Genomic DNA, 15898 nt, shown 5'->3' with positions numbered 1-15898 from the left:
TAGTTCAAGGCCCAAACTCATGACTTCTGTTCTACCAAAGCATTTATGCCTAGTGTCAAATTCAGAAATGACATTAATGCTTGCAATACCGTTTTCATTTGCAATAAAACAATTTAGCCTCTGAATGAATTTAACATTGTAATGTTAGACTGACTGTAAACCTTAGCTTGTTAAGTGAAGTTTCAGATGGGCATAGGAGACACTACTTCCATTGCATCATCTGGGAAGTTCACTTCCTTGACTGTTTCTGCTGTTCCTACACCCACTGGAAATGCAGAGTGTTTTCACCATTTTCAGAAACTTATAAACAGCACCATGCAAGGACATATGTTGAAGACTGAGCATACATCAAAGATTTCAATTTCTGACCTCTGGGCTACTTCCAAGCTAGCTTTCATCTGAGCTGTGGTTTTATTTTTTTAATTAAATTAACTGACAGTTTATTTCCTGTGGTAACAAGATCATATTTATAGACAGGATATATTGAGATCTATTTCATGCTTTTGGTTTCTACTTTGCAACAACAGTGTTTTAGTAGGAAAACTTGGCTATTTCTAGCTAGTAGAAGAAATTAGCCTTGGAGGATCACAGAATCACAGAATGGCTGAGGTGGGAAGGGACCTCCTGAGATCATCTAGTCCCACTCCTTGCTCAAGCTGGGTGAGCTAGAGCAGGTTTCCCAGGACTGTATCCAGCCATGTGTTGATTATGTCCACAAATTGAGACTCCACAACTCTACCATACTTACATGCCTATATTCAAATTAGCTTATATTTATTTCTACATTTTGTTTCCTTCTTGAAATTCCTAAAAATCCTCCCTGCTAAATAATAATACCATTAGAACATAGCTGGGATAAATATTCATCAATATTCATCAACCTCTAACCTACTTCTAAGACAACTGCTTTCTTAAATTGAATGCAAATTAAATACAGTACCTTCCAAATATGATAACCCTAAACTAATATCAAATAATAGAAGGAGCAGATTAAAAATACATAGGGTGAAAGTCACAATGAATTTGACTGTGAATTCAGTCCTTGTTTTTACAGCTCTTTGTCCACTAAGCAGATTTAAACCGTAAAGTCTGCATTTTCTACTCTGAGGTGTTGATCCTGTAGAGATGTAGAGATGCGTGTGTAAAGTTAATGGATTTTATCTCTGCTGAATTCAGAAGCATTCAAGTTTTCCATTGTTAATCAGGGAGTAAGTTGTTCCACCATTGCAGAAGAGATGGTGTTTATGCTCTGAGAATCAATGTTTTCTGCAATTTTGTTGAATATCATCTGTTCTTCCTGAAAATCTAACTTTTGACTACTTACAATGTGTGACCACTTATAAATTGATAGTATTCTTGTTACCATGATGGGCTCCCAGTTACTATATATTTTCAAGTCTAATATATTTTCCAAGTTATAACTGGGGAAAATATTTGGCATTCCTCTTCTGTTATTGCTCTAGTCAACTTTCCTGGAGGGTAACTCTTTTGTTACTGTTTACTATCTTTTCCTCCAGAACACATTAAATTCTAGTAATAAAGTATGTGTAATAAAGTATGAGATTTACTCCCTGTAAATCTCAGAATTATGGATTCTGCTGAAATATTGTGAAACATATTGCAACAGTTTAGTAGAGAGATGGAGTGAAAGACAAGATAATAAAGTCTGTAACTCACACAGGTAACCTCCGTGCATACAAAATTCATCATTGCCTTTATAACCATATGTTCAAACTTTTCAGTCAGCAAGAGGACAGGGAGTGTGCATGTGTAAAGTGTAGGAGTATGCTGAGGTATGGACTTAATAATAAAGGAAAGTAAGTTTACAAACCAAAGGAAAGTCTTTGACCTTGGAAGGGATTGTAGGAAAGGAGAGAGAGAATAGTATCCTGAGTGTCAAGTGATGGAAGTTTCAGTGTTGAAATGTTGGTCCTGAGTGCTAAATGATCACAAAGGAGGAAAAGGAAATCATAACATGAAATGAGAGAGTATTTCTGAAGAGAAAGCTTAAGTTCTGTTCTCTTAGCTAGAGGTCTTAAGCTAATGAGCAGAAAATTATGGGAGATTCTGAGTTAAGAATGTTTGAGTTGTGTTGTCAAAACTGAGCGCAGAAAAAGCAAAATCATGCACAGAATTGGTGGCATGCATGTTGACATGCACATGTTGAGGACAAGATGTGAATGAATGAGATTGAGAGTGGAGACAGGGAAGAGGTGACACAGTGATAAAAATTTATCCCAACCTGTCCTTACTACACAGTGTCCCAATTTTCTATTTTAGCAGTGAAAGTGAGATGAAGAGTGCCCTTTTTTTTTTTTTTCTTCAAATTCCTGGCCAGCTTCCTTTTCCCTGTGCCAGAATGTTTCCCTGAGAACCCCTGAACACAACACCCCAGTTTTTCACTTTAAAAATATGATCAGTCTGCCAAGAGATGGAAAGAGTCTGCAGATTGCTACTGACTTACCAGTTATTTTGGCATCATTTTCCACATGACCTATCTTGGGAGATATTTTAACTCACATTATGAGTGATGCTTCCAAATGGAAACCTCTGTTTTTAATGGTTAGTTTTGCAGTACCAAGCACTCTATTGATTTTGATCTGATTTGTAGAACTAACATCTTCGTCTAATGCTTTCCATATTTGTTATCTTTGCTTTCAGCTATAACAGTGTAAATATACTAGTATTCAGTTAAGTGCCTGAAGTACAATTTATTCTGAAATTTGGTTGACCATATTGTAAGGGACAATAGAGGTTCAAAATATACACCTCCTTTCTAGAAAGCAGTTAGCCTTTCGATAAGCTGAATGAATGTTTAGTATACCTAACTGAGAAATAATTCCCGAGTTTTGGACAAAATGATCCCAAATATCTGTCATCACAGCTAGAAATCTAGAATCTCACCAAACGTTTCTGGTTGTAAATGTAGATTTTATGTTTTAAGGGTAGAAGAAGTTGGTCAAAAAGGGAAATACAACCACTGATCTTTGACAGAAAAAATAAAATAGATTCTGACTTCCCCATCCCTACTTATCTGGGAGTGACTTGGGAATCCCTTATATCAGCATAAGTCCAGTGGGGAGGAAACAACACAATCTGCATTCTCTTGGATTCCCAGACCTTTGCCATTCTACTGGGATGGCAGTGATTCTCTCCTTTTTTGCCAACAGTGGAAAAGGAAAAGAACTTTCCTCATTCGTTTGTGTCAGAGAATATGTTCCACTACCATTTAAAATACAGTTTTCCCCCATAATGAGTAAGCCATAGTATTTAGCTTCATAAAACAGCCTCTGGATGGAAGTGCAATGTGTTCCAATACAGTTTGCTTTCACATGTGCAATTTGTTTGTGACTCATGAATCCCCATCAATATGCCTTCTGTAGAAGACGTTATAAATGCCATCAATCCTTTATTTGTATTTGAATCACATGTATAAGGCACTGAGATTTCGTAAGATACCAAGCAGATTTTGAGAGGTCAGCAGTTTTCATCTCTAGAACAAAACAAAAAAAAATCATTTATGTGCAAGATTTTAGTGAAAAGTCAATGTGAAAGAGCAACAGAAATTCCTGACAAAGCCTCTCCCCCTCCAATCCCTCCCACTGCCTATCCTTTTGCATCCTTCCTAAGTATCACCTCTCCTTTCCATCAGGACTGGCACTCAAAGATACCAGATGGCAGCCTCAAGATTGTAGCACCCTTTAATGTCTGCCCTTTACTGTCTGGCAAAAGTGTTGACATTTCTGCCTTGAATGAGAACTGAAAACATTTAAAAATATATTCAACATGAACAGTCAGTGTCTAAGATGTTGTTTACACACTGCTAATGGGCTTTGACTTTAATAGAATGATCTTAGGTCTGCAGAACGCACAGTCAGGTGTGAACTGGATATATTTTCTTCTGTTATTTCTATTACATTAGAGGAATAACCATCCTTTCTACCCATAAACTTAAGACCTGTGGATACTATTTCTGTCAGCAAATAAGAAGGCACTGTTGTGAGCTTTCTTGCAAGCATCAACTAAACTATGAGAATACAATTTCTTAGAATAACCCCCAGGAAGCTCTTGCCTCCACCTTTGGGGGGAGTTGTTGCATTGGTACAATCAAGGAGAGGTCAGCTTCTTAAGTTGAAGGTGCAAAAACAGCAAGTTCATGTTCTATTAAACACTTGACTCTTGACCCACTGTTGGATTATAATGCTTACTGTCATAGGTCTTTGTCTTTAGTTGTGCATTGACGTTCAGGAGATAAATTGTATAAATACCTCTTCATTGCTGAAAGTAAAATTAATTTATTTGGTTGGCTGAACTGAGCAGAGAAATAATGGAATGAAATGTTCATTTCTAAGAGTAAGTTTCAGGAAAATCTCTGGAATTTGTTTTTCTGAAGGACTCCAGAAAGGGACCTGAATCCATAAAAAGACAGGTAGTTTCTGTAAAAAGCTAAACGGTCTCAACTTACAGTAGAGCAGAGTTACAAGAAACTCTGAGTATGTCAGAGCTTTGGGCATGGGATGAGTGGACTGGCACGTGTAAAGAAAGCACTTATGGGGTGCTATACATCTCCTGCATCTAGTTTGTATCACAGCGTTATTTCTGATGGCTACTGAAGCAATTTATCCCCTCTTCATCTTAAGTTATTAGGTTGCTTAGGGAGTGATGAACATCAACTGATTTTAAGCCAACGTGCATATGTGGAGATTAGGTTTGGATTTATCATTGGTGGAAACCCGGGTGGGGATAGGAAGGATAATAGGGCAAAATATGTAGAACACCTATTTATTTCATGGCTGTAGGTCCATGAATCTGAAATCATATGCAAATATAAATACAATGTTACTCTGATACCAGCCTGATATAACACAAGACGATGTGAGCTTTCTTTTAATGTATTTTAAATTTAAGATTCAATTTTATTATGCATGATTTTCATCAGATTTAGGATTTTGCCTCAGTATATTGACATTGTGACATTGAACTGTGAGCAGGATGTGTAATACTGATAAATAACACCACAAAGGGTGCATTTCTGTAACCTATGTTTTTAATCTTGATGGCATTATCAGTACTCTGAGGAGAAGAAAGAAAAAAATTATGGAACATCAGTGTGCCATTACATAGCCGTGTAATAATTTACATTAGTAAAATTTTCATGTTATGTTAATGTTATAACTCTTTCCATAAAGTTTTTGAGACAGCATGTCATGTTTTACATCTTTGCAAAGTTTTCTTTTTTTGTTGTTGTTGTTGTTGTTCATTTGTCTTTAAGTTATTCCCAATTGTTAAAAGGCACAAACTTCCCATTAACAATATAGGTGGCCATTTAATTCTCAAATATATGGAATAATTCAAGATATATGGGTGACAAAATATAGGACATCATTTACCACCTAATCCCTAGGATTAATATATACTGCTTCAAGGTTTAGTGCAGAAGGACTACAAGTGGCTGCAAAATGAATACTACTTTCTGCTTGTACACCCTGTATTTTGACAGGCCATATTGTCTTGAGATAGAACATCAGAGAAAGAATGAATAATTTAATCATAAATAGATGAGACAAATAGTTTAAGGGACAGTACACGGATTTCCTGCTTGAAAGCTGAAGTCTGCCTGTGCTTCACATGACCAGCCAACCTTTCCACTCTAAAAGCTAAGCTGATTGCAAACAGGTTTCTTCACATTCATTTCTAAAGCAAGCAGATAAAACATTCAGATTGCTAGTGGGTGGAATGGGTTTCCTGTGGATTTAAGGGGCACATACCTTATACTGCCCTTATTAAAAGTCTGTATGGTAATTTTAAAATTAAGATTACCTCATTGATATGAAATTTTTAAAATCTATTTTCTATTCAGCAAAAACCTGAAGACTGTAAGGTTCATTTGCATAAATATAGTGCTATTTATTTACTTTTTGCACCCAAGCTTCTATCTGAAATAATATCCCTTACGATTTATTTAGAAAAATAAGATAATAGTACCATTGTACTTCAGTAGGGATCTCCATTCTCTTCCTTAGCATCATTAAGAACTGTTGGACAGAGTTATTTTTGGATGGAGTGAGCAGAATGAGAAAATCTATGTGTTAAATTAGAAAAAATGACATATATTAAGAACTAAATATGAATGGTCTCTTTTGATCACAAGAGGTGGAATAAACATGTGGGATGCAAATGGCTTATGTCAAGACATGCTGTTCCTGCATTTCCTTACTGTTCTTTCATATTTAAAATGCTGTTTTTATTCGTCTTCGCATTTGTACATGCTGAGTGATAGGGTTAGAGAGATCTAGTTGTTTGTACATCTAAACCCTTTTTATTGGTATTTTGGTGACATCTAGTGGTGAGAAAGCTTTTAGCCAGTTTTATGTCCTATGCTGATGTAGCAGGAGCATCACTTTATGGAGACCGCTTGTAACTGGGGGTGCAAAACTGGGCTTTTGTAAACTGAGGAAGAAAAGGATCAGCAACAGTTCTCGCTTCTTTTGCTGCTTAATCACAGGGAATATCAAATTTCTGGTTCTTTCAAATACAGACAAACTGATATCATGCCAATTATTTTAAGGTTTCAAAGACAGGTTCCACTGATATTGTCGAGAGCAAAACCGAAGACTGGAAGCAGGATTAGGTGATGCCATAGTGAAACCTTGCTATCTGTTCTTCGGTCCCTGCCTGCTGCTGACAAGACTAAAACATTGTGTACAAATTGTAAATGCTTGCATACCATAAAGCAATACCTGGTGCTGACAGAAAGCCACAGAAAACAGCTGTAGATGGTCTTTTAGATGAGTCTAAATGAAAGAGAACTATTCTCAGCTGCCCTGGTTGTGAATACCAAGCCAGTTTTACATATGTTATGTGGTTGCCTTTGTTAGAATTCACATCCGTACCTGTGAAATCAGTCTCCGGCCCAGTGTGTACAATAAAGTAAAAAAAGAACTCAAGCTGTGAGAGTTCTCTTTTCTCTCCCCCAAAGAATTAGTGCTGAATGGAGATACTTTGGTTGAACAGCACTATTTTCTACAACACAAACATTATATTTTTGATAAATATTTATGAGGAGTTGGCAAGGGAGGAAGAGGTTATATTTTGTTGATTAGAAAAAACAGTGATTCAGTAAATGACATTAAGCTACTGGCTTTTCTGCTTTTGTTTCAATAATATGAATATGTAGAGAGAGAGTGTGAGTGTGTGTTTGAAAGAGAGAGAGAGAAAGAGTGTGTGAGACAGGTGGCAGTGGGGTTGCTATAGCAATTACTTGTCACTAATGATAGGAGGGTAATTACTGCAGCAAATTCCCACATAGCTATTCAGCACACAAGTTAGACTATTTCCCATCCTAAAATATTCTTTCTGTATTTGCAGGATTACCTTTTTCATCAGATGGCTACAGGCTACATTTCTAAAATCGACACTAGTGTAAATCTGGATTAAGTTAATTATTTATTCTGTCACTGCAATCAGGATTTAGTCACCCCACTGACTTTCAAAGAGCTGGTGAAGTTCTGCCTTTTGGGGTCTACTTTTCTCAATACAAAATTTTGATTTTTCAGAATGCTTTTTGTATGTTCAATGTCAAAAAACATATTCAGGTCACCTTCAATTTTGCATTAGAGTAATTGAGACTAGTATGTGATTGAGTCTGACTCATCACTTAATTGCACAAGATGTAAATCAGGATTTTCTGCAGTGAACTAATAAAATTAAACTATTAATAACTGTGCAAATAACTACAAATCAGCCTATGTTTGAAGGCATTGAGAGAGTCATTGAGAGAGTTTCATTGCAATATGTTCATTAGTATATTTTTCATTTCTTCTCTTTCCACTATTCGTAGCTTAACAGTGGTTTATCACATCATGCAAATGAGAAAAAAAAATCTACATTGCATTTCATCTTTAGGCTAGCTTAGTCTGCAGTGCTTAAAACATTTCTAAAGGAATAAACATAGCTGCAATTTCTTTGCTGATATATGTAATGAAGATCTATATTTTGTGTAGAGCGGTCATCACTAATAAAATGGTCGCAAAAAGTACGTATCTCATTTCCACAAATACATGGTGTTACCTTGGCTACAGTATTTCTTAATGATTCTCTTTTCCTTAATGATTCTCTTTATCCTTTTACCTGCCTTTGCTAATGAAAATGTGGATTATGGACATTACCTTTTAATTAACTGGTGGCAAGTATGTGGAATTACAAGCAGCTTTAGAGAATTCATTTTTCCCCCCAGCTGGCTAGACTGTGATGATTTGAGGGCACACACTATAATTTCTGTCTTTTCAAGAAGTTGAAGTAATAGATTTCATAACTATGATCTGGAAAGATAGCACCTATTCTCCTTAGAAGGATGTACCTGTTGTACCATAATTAACAAACATTTGATGCTCTCCAACTTAAATGTATTTCTTTCTGTCTCTCATTATAAAATTTGAAACTGTGCATCTCTGTGGTTACCAGTATTTAAGTACCTAGGTTTATTTCGCTTTCCGTCCTTAAGACAACTTACTGAGAATTTCATTTTTCCCTCTTTTTTTCTCCAGCATTCCAGTTTATTAATGTACGATCAAGATAAGCATTATTTGCTGTATTAATACGCCTAAAAGAAATGTTTATAAAATGTAGTTGTTTGGAGTTATTTTTTAGTACAATTGAGTTATTTCAATTCATAGATAAAACAGGTTAATAAGCTGAAAGTTAAAATCCATTTGCCAGCTGGCGACTTTGTACAGCAATTAAAATAATACTTGCTATAACAACATGAATAATTGTATGTTCAAATAAGGATTTTCACAATTTTATTTCTTTTGTTTATGCCTCAGGTGAACATTTCATACATAGGAAGGTTGATTTTTAATTTTCTTCTGATGTGTGAATCAGTAAATCTTATGAATCAGTTTCTCCTCATAGAAAGCACTTGAATTCCCAAGGATTTCATAAGAAGCACTTCCCATTTTTCTCACTAAAAATATATAGCTTGATGCCAATTAAAATTCAGTGCACAGTGTACCCAGTAACCCTGATAATCAGTAAAAACATGTCAGAGAGCAAGATGGTTTCTCCAACTGAATGGAAATCTCAACAAGCAGTTAACCTACAATAGGAAGAAACTCATTACTGGGATAGCTTGCTGCCTTACAGCACTTGAAAAGCTGATTAAAGAAATAATGACGTGAAACTATATATAATCCTGGCAAAAGTGGATTACAGATATTTCAGCTTGCACCAATGCTTACGTTGGCTCAGAGCAAAAAAAAAAATAATATATTTATTGATTGGTTCCTTACGTTATATTAATGTACAAGAATGTCCATTATTCCTGAAAACCTGAAAACCGACATCATTTTTATTTGTTTCAGCTCTTTTGACTCCTGGTGACTTGAGTTCAAGTCCCAAATGGACTTCTGATCAGCAGGATAGCTGATTTCTGAATAAAGAGAGAGAAAAAATGTGTAAACTTGGTGAAGTGCTCCACAAGTTCCAGCTTGCAAACCTCACAGAGAGTGCAGCCCATCCAGCTCACAGACTCTCACCTAATACAACATGCTGTAAGTTGTGAAGAAATGTGTTTAAGTATAAATAGTCTCTACTGGCTTCAGGAAGTAAAACTGTTCCCTTAGTTTAGTCAACACATTGCTTGCTGGGGAAGCTGAGAGGCCAATGTCCTAGGCTCACCAGTGATTTCTTCCTGTAAAATGAAAGTTAGCAATAATTGTGTGTATAATATTGTCTATTAGGTGGTGCATAAAGGCTTGCATTGTATGTACATACTGTAGTTGTATAGAAAACATTACAGAGTGAGCCTGCTTTTAGCTTGATGCCTCATACAGTGGTAATTAAGGAGAACAGCCTTTTGATTTGCTACTATTTGCAGTTCTGCAGGAAAAACTGAGTTTAGGCTATCTTGTGCTGTGCATTGTTGCCATGTTTAATCTTCTGATTCGCTAGGAACAATTACATGCGACACCTATGGAGAATTTAATTGCTTAGCTCCTGCCTCTACGGCAATTGTAATTATGGTGCAGTACTATTTGGAAAAAAAAAAAGAAGAAAAAAGAAAAAAGTGTGGTGTTTTTTAGAACATAGCACTGAATAATACCAAGGTTAGATTTATACAACAGCATAGTTCCAAGAATTAGCTTCCAGAATTAACCCTGTGTTTCTTTTGATGAGAGGCCAGGCAAAATAAAGGTTATTGTAAATATCCTCAGTAAAGCTTTCCGTTCAAGCTTATCCAATGCATTTATCCTCCCAATATATGTGGGAGTTAGCACAGCGTCTTTTTTTCCCCTCCTTTTCCAGCTGAGGAAACTAAGGCACAGAAATGTGTTGCCTGATTTGTCTTTATGAAAAATCCAAAGGAGAACAAATTAGTATGTGAAAAAATCTGAATTTATAGCATTTCCAAGCTACTTTTACTTTTCATGGGTGTAGCTTTGAAAGAAACATAATAGGCAAAAAATGTGCCTTTTTAAGCTCTGAAACCCTAAAAATTTCTGTAAAATGAAACATAATAAATAAATGAATAAATGTTGCTGTGCACTATTCTGCTGATAATTCCTGTTGAGCAGAACCAAAGATGTCATTGTCTGAATCATCGTGCACAATCCCAACCAAAGGAGGTGGTATGCAGGATTATCCTATTGCATTCTGAAGGAAATTTTAAAGAGCATCCAGAGGGAAATACTGTATTAGAATTTCATTTCCTCCTTATAGAAAAAAAGAAAAAAGAAAAAAAAAAAAAAAGAAAAAAAAGAATAATCAGAATAATCATTGCTTCATTTGCAGTAAGGCATTTTTATTTCTTTCATCTAGATGATTTTCAGAACTGACCTTGATGGCGATTCATTTAGAAATTAAACTCTTGTTGGGAAGTCCTCTGGAAGCTTCACAAGTTTAGTGAAGCTAGCAGTCTTTTAGAAGTGGGCACAGATCAAAGTTAGTACCAGTACTCCACAGAATATAGCCTATCCTGGCTGAAACGTTCATGACACTTAATAGTAATGCTGATCTTTATTTCTCTCAAGTAAAAACTAACTGTACAGCAATGAAATTCACTCACAATTTTCCACAGGTTACTTGTTCACCTTCAACAGCTGCTATGGTCTCCTTTAAATGATATACAACATGGCCAAACATGTGACCTATACATAGCAAAAAGGCAACCCACTCCTTTGGTGATTATACTGTACAAGAAATACATGTTTAAGATAACTACTAGGTTTTTCTCCTTGCAACCTATCAAACATAAGTTTAGTCACGCCAGAGAAGGTATAATGCTGTAATTGCCTGTAAGAATCTCGCTAGCATTTAGACAGTGTGCTGCAAAAGTAAAGGTGCACAGTATACCCCTGCAGATCTGCTTCTGTGATTAACCTGAGAAATTTTGTATGAGAAAAAAAGTTACTAAGAGAAATGTGTTTTCTTCAGATAATTATTAACTTCTTTTGATACTGACATCAACAGAGCTGACAAGATCTCTTTGAAAGTCAAGATTACCTTTCTGGAAGTTTTGCATTCTTTGTCATTAAAAGAAAAAATACCTACATTGACATTTTAAATTTTTCTCAAGTTTCCTATTAAAAATCAAAGGATTTGATGGAAGATCCTTTGAAGGTCACAGGGAACACATGTCATACAAGAGCCACTGTATTTTGTTCCATGCTGTATATCCTTTTTTTTTCTTTTTCAGTTAGCAACTCTCTAAATACATTTAGTTATGACATTAGGTAGTCATTCCACTGAATTAGCAGTTCCACATATGAACTATCCGTACATATTCTCTCCACCTTTTATTATGTTGCAAAAAACTTCATCTGGACTGGGACATCACTGGTCAGGTTTTCCACTCAACATGAGCTGTGTGTTCAAAGCCAACATGATGATCTTACTCAGAATCTTCTAATATCTTATGATATCATAGAATAATATAGGAATTGTTATTTGAAGACCTGTAGTTTGCCACCATCTGGACAAAAAACATTGGACAAATTCAAGTCACTTGAAGTCTTTGTTCTTTGAATTTCACACTTCTAAATTAAAGATATTAGTAAACGATATTTGCAAATTGCTTTTTGAATTCAGTTGTAGGTTTAAAGTCACTCTTATCTTTACTGTACTTTAAAACTGTTTTCTGACTTTGTTTTCCTCCAAATTTACATATCTATCCCTCAACCAACTTCAAACTGCATCCCTTGTTTTATAATGTGAACAGTGCAAGCATAGTACAGAAGAGAAGAGACTCCAAACAGTAAATCTGAATGCACTTTTAAACATGCTTTTCCATTGCAGATATTTGCAAATGAAACTCTGTGATGCAGCATTTAATTCCCACGAGAAGTGCTATTCTCATTATATCTTCTGTCTGTATACAAGCTTCTGCTGTGTTACTTGTATTGCCATTTTCAGCAGGGACTCAGAAGAGAGAAAGGATAGAAACTCAGACAGAATTACTAAACTGTAACACAAAGATAATGAACTCTAATGCAACAGGACAGCAAATTAAAAGACTGGGAAGTTGTTAGCCCATGTAAAAATAGGAAGAAAAAGAGCTTTATTCCATACTTTTGAAGCATTCTTCAAAGCTCAGAGAGCCTACTAAACGAAGCAGTCCAGTTAATCTGCCCACAGCTCCTCAGTTCAGCTCTCTTTACAAAAGAAATCCAACCAGACATTTTTAAGAGCAATTATTTTTTTATGAAAAGGAAATAACTAAGACCTAGAAAGGCACATTAGGGGCTAGAAGACACACCAATCAGGAAATGGTTTAAGATCCCCATTCAGCTCAATTTGTTTTAAAGTATTTCAAACCCCCTGAATACAGCAAATTCTACAAATAGCCAAGTGGCTGAGAGACATAGTGCATATTGCCAAACAGATTTAAATGCAAAACCAAGAGTCTTGTTTCCCAAAGCTGTGGAGGGTGATTATAACACTGTCCAGTCTTAAGGCAAAGCAAGTCTCTGTTGCTTTTATGCATTTCCCTACCAGAGTCCTAATGTTCTCCTTCTGTGCAAATATACCTACAGAAGACCATGCAGAATTCTGGTGGTTCCAAAAGTGACACGGATTTGGCAAAACTGTACCCTGCTTTACAGCATTATCAACCACAAGCATTCAAGCATCATACAACATTCCCTGTTCTTGGTCTTTGGATCAAAATTCTAATAATTTTAAATATTTATTTAATAACACATTTTATAGTTGTATTTAATTTTCGTTTTAAAAACTCTTGTGAAAATCTAAATATATTATTTTTTTTAGAAACGTGAAAGTTAGGAATTTATATTTCTATTAAAACAAATCCTCAGCCTCTCATCTATGCAAATAATATTAATAGCTGAAATACATAAAAATGCACCTTGTTTCACAGGGCTGTGATAAAAACTGAAAGCTGATCCTGTTGGATTCATAGGGTGCAGTTTAGTTTCATTGTTCCAGAAGTTTATTGGAAGTGTCAGGTGAAAGGGTACAAACCAATTGTAACCCTGGCCTTTTAAGTAACTAGAATTCTGCAGATGTTCCAACACTTCTAATTTATGGGACTGGGGGAATTTTCTTTTTTCTGCCAAAAACAAGCCATCTGAATCTCTTAGCCTGGATGGGAGCCTGGCAGAGAATTGAAAGAGATGAAGGCAATATTTCCAGATTTTTGTTGAAAAAAGCACTACCACTCAGGAAATCAGATACTCAGCTGTGTCTGCAGGGTGTAGGAAGCTACAACATAATCCTTCAGCAGCATCAAAGAGACTTGCAGAGTCCTTTGCAATACTTGCTAGACAGAATAATTCAGAATATTTCTATCAAGACTATTGATTGCAAAGCACATTTTCTTTCCGCTTAACCACATTTCTGATTTTTAAGGCTTGCACAAAAATGGTGAAGTATATGGAGCTGAATAGCCAGTAAAAGTTACATATAGAATGCCTGATTAAAGACAAGCTGTCTGAGACATTTCATAAGTAACTGCAACTCATGGCAGGGTAAATTAAAACCATTTACTGAGAAATAATATATGAAATAATGTGTGTTAAATAAAAATAATAAAGGCGCATTAAAATGGAATAGGGTTGTAGTTAAATGGCAAAGATCAGATTTGTTTCCAAGACACAGGGAAACTACAATACAGTAAGGAGGTTTTCAGCACAGAAGCACTGTGTCAGATAGGCAGTGAAAGCAGTCATTTCCAAGTTTCAGCACAAGTTGCACCATGTATTACAAAGAAAACCAGATATATTAATAAGCATGTAGCTGGACAACAAAGCTGTCACGATGACTGTGATCATGCAGAGAAAAAGATTTCTTTGGATCTCATAAAAACATAATAGACAAAAAGTTGTTTTCAGATTATATCTTTGTGATATTGAAAACAAATTAGCATTAAAAAAGAATAGTAATAATGATGGCCTGGTAGAAGAAAGTATGAATTATGCCTCTTTTATATATAGGTGCATGTTGCAAATTCACAGTGGCGTATTTATAGAATACTAGCTATCCTTCAGATTGTGAGGCAAAAGTGCCCAAAAGCAGAACCTAAAAGTGGCTTTTCATTATCTGAAGAAAAAGGTATGGAAAAAAAAACACTGTAGCTAACTCAGTGATCTCAAAACATTATGATACAACCTATGTATAACATTGAAAACCCTGTGAAACATTTGTATTACATGTAAGATTTCATAACCATTGAGACCAAGTCAAAGCTGACCATGACTGAATTCTCTGCCATGTGAGTGGGATACCCATATTTACCACAATAAAGCAAAACTATCTAAGTAGTTATAGAATAAAAGCTTTAAGTAGGTGAACATAATTCATCTCAAAAGAAATGCTACCATTAAAGATAAGAGAATAAACCTTCGACCCCAATAGATATAGCACATTTGCAAGACATGAATGGAAACACTGAACTGTGGCAGGAATTACAGTTGCATGTAGATGAAATGTTGTATTTAATACAAAAAAAAATATTTCAGCCTTTCAAAGTAGTGGTTAGATGATTCATTCAAAGGCCATGATACCTATTCTTACAGATCTGTGTGGTCACACTCATTCCTGAGGATCAGTCCTGCAAATAGCACTGAAGTTTAACAAAACTAAGGTTAATACAGTTTTTCAGTTCCTTTGGGGTACTCTAAATACTACTGCCTATGTTCTTTCATTCACAAATTCTTACCTAATCACTAATAGTGTACAGCAAACAAACAGTATGACAGAACTGAATGAACTGTTTAGATAATAAAGCCCTGGGATTCAGTATTTAAACCCTATGAACAAATGCCCAGTGACACACAGAATCACTTAGCTAAAAATTTGTCTGCCTCACAGGCTGTGCTGCTAAGTGATTTTATTGGGTAGTTATTACTATTTTTATTTTGCATTATATTTTGCTTTCATTTGCATTAAATGGTAAGCAAAATGAAGTCTCAACTTCAATATTCAATTAGGTTTATTTGGACATTAAAATAATTGACTGTTTTACAGAATCTGGCTTCATTTGATCTAGATTCTGTATCCTTTTGTCATTATCTTCTATCCTTCAAAGAATGTTTCAAGAAAAATGTTTATAAAAACCTCTTTTTGTTCTGCTAACCCTGCAAACTAAACATGTTCCATTTATTTTTAAATTAAGTGAAAATTAGCCAGGTGTGATAGATAAGCTTTCTATACACAGGTCTAAATATTGACAAAAGGAGAAGTGTCACTGGAAAAATCATCAGTCTAGCAATTATCACGTTAGCATGTTAAGTGGAAAAAGATGTGAAACTTCCAAATGTGTCAATACAGATTATTTCATTTCCACCAGCTATCAGCTATACTGTGAACATCAGTGCCTTAATGTATACTCAGCAGCAGGTCGGCATTTTCAAGCAAATACTTTAACGTAGCATGCAGAATT

General features: G+C 35.4%; 1 protein-coding gene across 7 annotated transcripts in view; it reads left to right on the top strand.

Annotated features, from left to right (window-relative positions):
- G2E3 (G2/M-phase specific E3 ubiquitin protein ligase) overlaps nt 1-15898 on the top strand; it is a 243817-nt gene that overhangs the window by 185897 nt on the left and 42022 nt on the right. For all 7 annotated transcript variants that reach the window (XM_013174290.3, XM_066997263.1, XM_048058865.2 and 4 more), the window contains one exon: nt 9363-9551. The gene's annotated coding sequence lies outside the window, so the exon portion shown is untranslated. The remainder of the gene's footprint in view (nt 1-9362; nt 9552-15898) is intronic.

The sequence above is a fragment of the Anser cygnoides genome, chromosome 5, assembly GCF_040182565.1.
Source record: "Anser cygnoides isolate HZ-2024a breed goose chromosome 5, Taihu_goose_T2T_genome, whole genome shotgun sequence".
Classification (NCBI taxonomy): Eukaryota; Metazoa; Chordata; class Aves; order Anseriformes; family Anatidae; genus Anser; species Anser cygnoides.
This window is presented reverse-complemented; position numbering and strand designations above follow the sequence as displayed.